Here is a 7,470-nt window from a genome sequence, read left to right as displayed (position 1 = left end):
CAATGTAGTTCTAGAAATGCTAGCTCTAACGAACAAGAAGAAAAAAAAAGAAATTGAGTGAATATAGGGAATAGACAAAGAGGGGAAAAAATAGTTGTTTCTTGAAGATAAAATAATGGTTTACTTATAGAACCCTAGAGGTACTAAACAATTGCAGCTTCAGTAAAGTTGTAAGATATAAAATAAACCCATAAAAATCATCAGTATTTGTGTATGTTAACAATAAAATCCAGCAGGAATAGATAGAAAGAAATCCCATTTAAAATAACTATAGGTGGTATAGAATGCTTGGATGGCTACCTATCAAGATAGATACAGGAACTATATGACTATAATTACAAAACAATCTTCACACAAATAAAGACAACTCTAAGTGATTAGATAAATATTAATTGCTTATGTGTGCTAATTAATGTAAATTTACTTTTTCAGTGCCATAACAACCAAAACCAAAGGGTTGCTTTATAAAATTAGGGGGAAAATAATTACAAAATTCATCTAGGGGAATAAAATATCAAGAATATCAAGGGAATTAAAAGGGGATGGGACATTGGAAAGATGGGAACCTAGCAGTAACAGATTTAAAACTATACTACAAAACTATAATTATCAAAACAATTTGTTACTGGGTGAGAAATAGAGAGGTTGATCAATGTAACAGACAAGTTACAATAGTAATCTATTATTTGATAAACCCAAATATCCCTGATTTTAGGGCAAGAACTCATTGTTCAGTAAACACTATTGGGAAAACTGGAAAACAATCTGGCAGAAGCTACATATGAACCAATATTTCACACTGTATAGAAAGACAAGTTTCAAATAGATAGGTGATTTAGACATAAAAGGTTGAATCATAAACAAATTAGAGAAGCAAGCATCAGGTCTCTGGATAGGGGAAGTGTTCATGACCAAACAAGAGACATACATTTCATAGAAAGCTAAATGGGCAATTTTGATTACATAAGACTTAAAAGTTTGTGCACAAACTTTTGGTAAAAAGTTACATCAACAGCTTGTGACAAAAAAAGATAGACTGTTTAAATTATCCAATATGAACCCAATTAAACAAGCTGTAAATGAACTCCAGAAAGAAAAAATTTCCAAGACCAAATAGAATTATAAGTGAATTCTATCACATATTAGAAGAACAATTAGTTCCAAAGATATACAAAGTATAATAAAAAATGATGTCACCCTTCCAATATCTTTTCATACTGCAAATATGCTTTTGAAACCTAAACCAGGGAGTGATGATGCAGGGAAAGAAAAGTGTAGACCAATATCTACAATAAATATTGACTAAAAATATTTAGATAAAATATTAGCAAGTAAGTTACAACAATATATTAGGAAGAGTATTATACACCACAATCAGGTTGGGTTTATACCAGGAATACAAACTTAGTTTAACACAAGGAAGACTATACATGTAATAAATGATTTAATAATATAAATATTAATAAAAACTATATTTGATGTAAACTGAAAAGCCTTTTGTTGAAATTCAACACTTGTTTCTATTAAAATGTGTTAGAATGAACTTTTCCTTAATATAATAAGTAACACATCTAAATCAAATATCAAACATATGAAATGAAGGTTAGGGGCTTTTTCATTGAGATCAAGGATAAAGCAAAGATGTCTATTATTGCCATTGCCATTTAATATACTGATAGAAATTACAACTATAGCCATAAGATAAGAAAAAGAAATTGAGGGGAAAAGCATAGGAAAGAGAAAGCAACATTTTCACTTTTTTAAAACAGATAAGTAACATATATAGGATACAAAATAAAGTCACATAAATCTTCAGAATTCCTATATATAACCAATAAAACCCAACAGGAAGATCTAGAAAGAGGCACAGATTAATTAATAAAATCTAAAGGCTTTTCTTAATATGCAATGTGAAAAAAGTAGAGTTTTAATAATGAAGAATTAAAGTATATATTTCAAAATCTCATGACAATGCCAAATTATGTAAAACAATGGATTGCAGCAAAAGGAGCACATATTGTATTTTATCTGTCTCTCTGACTATGCCCCCTCACATTAAGCAAAATTTTTTTAAGAAATCTGAAAAATTTCTGCCTTAATACATATATGCATAAATCAGACAAAACACCTTCCCACACTTGACATGTGTAAAAATGTATCCGTCTTTCTGCATTTTAAATTTTAAAGTTGTTTTAATTTTCATTTTACTGATTATTAGTATTTGGAGCATTTTTAATATGGCTGTTGGTAACCTGAAAACTGCCTTTTCATATCCTTTGACTGTTTATATTTGGGGGGTGGAACTAGACTGGTGCCTTCTTAGAGTATTGTTCTGAGAGTCAGGCAGACCTAAATTCAAATCCTGTCTCAGACACTGGAAAGTTGCTTAATAGCTCTCAGCCTTCTTTTCCTCATCTATAAAATGGAGACAAAACAAGGTTGTTATAAAAATTAAATGAGATTATACGCACAGATTTGCAAATCTTAAAGTATTATGTAATATTTGACATTTCCTGATGAAGGGTAATCAAACTGAGAAAATACAAGCTAATTTGCTTAGTTCAATTTATGAATGAATAAATTAAAAAACATTTGTGACTACATGCTAAGTACTAGGGATACAAATTTAAAAAAAAACAACAGCTTTTGCTATCAAGGAGCTCACATACTACCTGGAGGGGATAAAATATATTGAAGGTTTCAGCACAGGCCTAGAGGTTCTTGGGACATAGTGACAAGGTAACTGGTATTATGGAAACAATATCCTAACCCCCTACCTCCACGCAATTTAGACTATTTTTTCCTTAAGAAATATTGAGACCATCTTCAATATTTGGTTGGTTGTTGACATCACTTCCTCTTTGCCCAAGTACAAAATAGCCACAAGGAACTCCAGGGGCCCTCTTGGATACTTGACTGATATTGGTAACCAGGTAAGGGAGATTTACTAGGTTAAATCAAATCCAGATGTCCTCAATGCAAAACCTTATATCTTATATCTTATACCTTATATCTTTGTTCTAAATAACTCTCATTAACTGTTGATCTCCAAATGTCTAATTTTATTCCGTTATTGGAAATAGACAATGTGGGGACCGACCTGAATCAGTCCCCACCTCTGCGCTGACTCAGCTCATAAAACACCTTCTCTTCCGTCTTGCCAGAAAATTGTAGTTGTTGATGCTTGGTTCACTAAAGTGATGGGAGCTGTATGATTCCTATACCTGGAGCTAGAAAGATCTGGGTCCATTACCATTGTGCAGTGGGGAATGGGCTTAGAATGAAATCACTGTTCTGGGCTGCCTACCATGAAGGGAGCATGGAATATCAGCAGGGAACTAGAGGACTGAAAAGAAGGTTGTGGGAGGGAATCTAGGAATGGACTGAGAAAGGGCTGAAAGAGAAGGAAAGAGGTCCCTATGCGACTTGCTTTACTTAGTCCTTATACTTAAATGTCGGCCTTCCTGATTTCAAGATGCTCCCTATCCACTATAACAAAATTTAAACTCCAATATTAAAAGAGCAACCAATATTGGTAAAATTCTGAAAGAAATTTAGGGCTACTTACTCATTTGGTTTGTTATGATATTGTGAAGCAGTTCATCAGCCGATGAATTTCCACAATGAAGGCTGATAGACACTTTGTATGTGCAAAGATAGGCATCATATTACAGGACAAAAAGGTGCTGTTGTCTTTTTGGGCAGACTCTCACTAAACTATTGTTAAGATCACGTTGAATTTCACACACACACACACAGAAATCTTGAAAACTAGACTCCTAACTTCCAAATAGGTATTTATCACTGACTTGCTTAGGTAAATTGTTCAGACTTTCATTAAACCATTTTACAAATCAAGGGAGTTTCATTTCCACAGGGAATGTTAGAAGGTTTTACTAATGATCTTTGTAAGCCTTAAGGCTCTGACTTTGTGGATAAGTGAATGTTATAAAATGAATGTCTCTGCTCTCTTAAGAGGAAGTTGTAAGGCCAAATATAATCGCATGTACTTAGCAGAAGGGAGCAAAATGTGATAATTCATATCAAAGTGAAAAGGAGGAATTAACCTGTGAGGAAATCCTAAAACCAAATTAAACCAAAATATGCATCAGTCTATATTTTGTAATAGGAAAGCCTATGCAGATGGAATATTTGATGACAGTATACTCACCATTTGCAGATTCTCAGTCAGGTTTGGGTATTATGGCTATAGAGAGAGGGAAGGGCACACAGAGAGAGTAGGGAAGTATATGAAATACAGTAACCTGAACATTTTGCCCTTTTCCAGGAGGGAGGATGCAATAATAATAGCTGTCCACTGAGTTCTGCCTTGACTGCTCTCGTCTCTTTCTTTCAGTGAAATCAGATGGAACATGATATCCTCAGAAAGGCTCATCCCCTGAGAGTTTCAACAAATGCCAGCCTTGCTTTGTAGATGTAATCTAATCCAAGTTTAGGTGAAATAGTCCTATGACACCTCTTAAGGAAATGGGGTGAGGGCTATCTGTTAAAGGGCTAGGCCCTTAAGCCTAAACTAAGAGATAACCATTATCACCACTTTTGCCAGAGGTAGCAAACAACTACTGAGAAATAATTGTGAGGTTATGTATACCTTATGAGAACCTTGGTGGCTATTTATAGTTTATACATGAGGTTGCCTATATTTATATCAACAATAAGACAAATGATTTACTTCAAGAATTAGGAGGAATTCATCCAAGAAAATGATGATGAGACATACTTTCCTCCTCTCACTAGAGATGTAGCAGACTACAGTTCTAGAATGAGGCATATGCTGACATATCATATCAGATATGACATGATAATATACAAGTTGTTTTGACTGACTGCCATTTATCATTACAAGAGATTGTTCTGTTTAGAAGATAGTACTGGAAAATGATGGTGGTGTTTTTAAAAAGCATCAGTAAAAGTCAAAGAATTGTAATAATCATCCATCCCTCTAAAAAGACACAATTGTCAGGAACACTGCATAATGTCTTGACTACATTTTCCTTAGATTAATATTACAAAATAGGTTCTCAAACAAGGGTGGAGATTTTTTTTTAATGATCTGAATCATTAATATTGTCAAACCACTCCAGACCATACCACATGGAAATATTCTTCATTGACTCAGTATGCACAGAGTAGCAACACAATAACAGATTTTTTTCTTTTTTGATGGATCCAATTAAGTCACATACAGATGATATTACCTAGGTTAAGAGTGACCACAGTAATATCATCTGTATGCGACTTAATTGATTTTTATGGTGACTTCATGAAGAATTCAAGAATCAGATAGGTTTCTACCATTAATCTTCAAAGAACAAACAAAAAGCAAACAAACTATATACCTCTATCATCTAAATTATTATCTGTTCTAGTATCAGGACTGTGTGTTACATGCAGTTATGGTATAATAGATATTTGGCATATGCACAGAATGATTCTGATAGTCTTGGCAAATGGAAAGGCTAGGGAAGTTGCTTCATCATGATACATGATTGAAGTGCCTTGGAGAGACATTGGAATATGTGTAGATATTCTGTAATTTGTTCTAGTTGGCTATCCATATGGTGAATAGGAAGTTCTTTGGATATAAAGTCTTTCAAAAAAGACACCAGTGAGCAGAAAGGGTACTGGACATTTTTCTTTTTGACTGCTCTGTGGGTAGATTTCTTGGATTCTTTCACTAAGGATGTTTGGCCTTGGGACATCCATGCAACTTGTGAATTTAGGACTAAACTTTTTGCTATTTTAGCATTTGGGTTTTTGTTTGTTTTCATCCTATGTGATGGGATTGGACACTCTGGTGTGTATTAATATCTTGTTTCTGCAGTCGGGTTAACATTGAAACCCCAAAGAACAAGGAGTGACATTCGGTAATGACTTTGGAATGCAGCCCATGAGTAGCTAAGACTTTTCTAGCAGTAATGCTGCATTTGAATGTGACGGGGGCAGGGGGGGGGGAGCCACAATTGCTAGGGCCCAAGCTCTGATGCTCTATGGTGAGCTGAAGAGTACCTCCTTATTCCTGGACCGGACTCTGTGCTACAGTGATCATGCTTTGCCAATGGACATCACTATCATTCTCCCATTGTGTATACACTAACTTTTAGTCTGCCCATCTTCTTGGTTATGCTTCTGACTCTAAACTTTGTCACTGTGATTCAGCTGCCTTCGGCTCCTAGAACTTCCCTCAGCACCTGAGGCCTTCTCAGCCTGGAATATCTTTCTGCCCTGGTTGCCCCTTTCTCTCACTTGTGGCAAGACTTTTATTGTGGGGAGTGTGAGCATATTTAGTATAGTGGAAATAAAAATTTGGCAAGGAATTAACTTTATATGAAGGGAGAGTTGCCAAACTTTTAGAATTCCTATTATAATTTTTGTATTTACATAGTGATTTCCATTTTTAGAGGAAGCTTCTTAAATTTTATTCCAAATAGCATAGAATAATAAACATTTATACCAAACTAAAGAAACACTAGGGACAACTAGGTGGCACAGTGGATAGAGTGCTGGGTTGAGAGTCAGGAAGGCTTATCTTAGTAGCTGTGTGACCCTGGGCAAGTCACTTAACCCTGTTTGCCTCAGTTTCCTCATCTGTAAAATGAACTGGGGAAGGAAATGGCAAACCACTTCCATATCTTTGCCAAGAAAATCCCAAATGTGATCACAGTCAGATGTGACTGAAATATGACTAAACAACAAAAAGAAACACTTAAGTTTCTTTTTTCATTTGGAAAATTGCTGTATTTCCAAGACTATTGGAATGTTTACTCACGTGGTATAATAATAAGGAGTATTGCAATAAATAAACCAGGTCACCTGAAACTTTGATTGTTTTGATGTTAGGGTATAGGGGCTGGACTTTAGGGTATAGAGCTGTAATTTCATTGCTATAGGGAACTCACAGGAGAGAAAACTCGCTCTGTCAGCACCTTATTGACTGCCTAGGGTGTTAAATAATAACCATAATAATAACAGCAATGAACATTTATTATAATAGCTAACATTTACATGATGCTTACCTTGTGCCAGACATTGTGCTAAACTCTTTATAATTATTTTCTCATTTGATCTTTACAAACACCCTGGGGGTAAGGTGTTATTATTTCTTCCATTTTGTAGGTGAGGAACCTGAGGCAAATAGAGGTTAAGTGACTTGCCCAGGGTCACTCAGCTAGGAAGTATCTGAGGCTGGATTTGAACTCGTAGAGATAAATGCTTAATATAGCAAAAAAAAAAACTAATCAAACTATCCTCAAGGAGTTATTGAATAGGGGATAAGGAACATAAGAAATTCCACCTTTGCCTCCACACTTTGAGAGGATTGGGTCCCAGATTTAAACAAAAATTTTCTAACAAAAATTAGAAATATCATCAAGGTGTGTGTGTGTGTGTGTGTGTGTGTGTATGTGTGTGTGTGTGTGTGTGTGTGTGTGTGTGTGTGTGTGTGTGTGT

Source organism: Petaurus breviceps, unplaced genomic scaffold, assembly GCF_028583685.1.
Source record: "Petaurus breviceps papuanus isolate PSGF00001 unplaced genomic scaffold, PetGlider_PUasm1.0 216, whole genome shotgun sequence".
Lineage (NCBI taxonomy): Eukaryota > Metazoa > Chordata > Mammalia > Diprotodontia > Petauridae > Petaurus > Petaurus breviceps.
Note: the sequence above shows the minus strand (reverse complement) of the source record.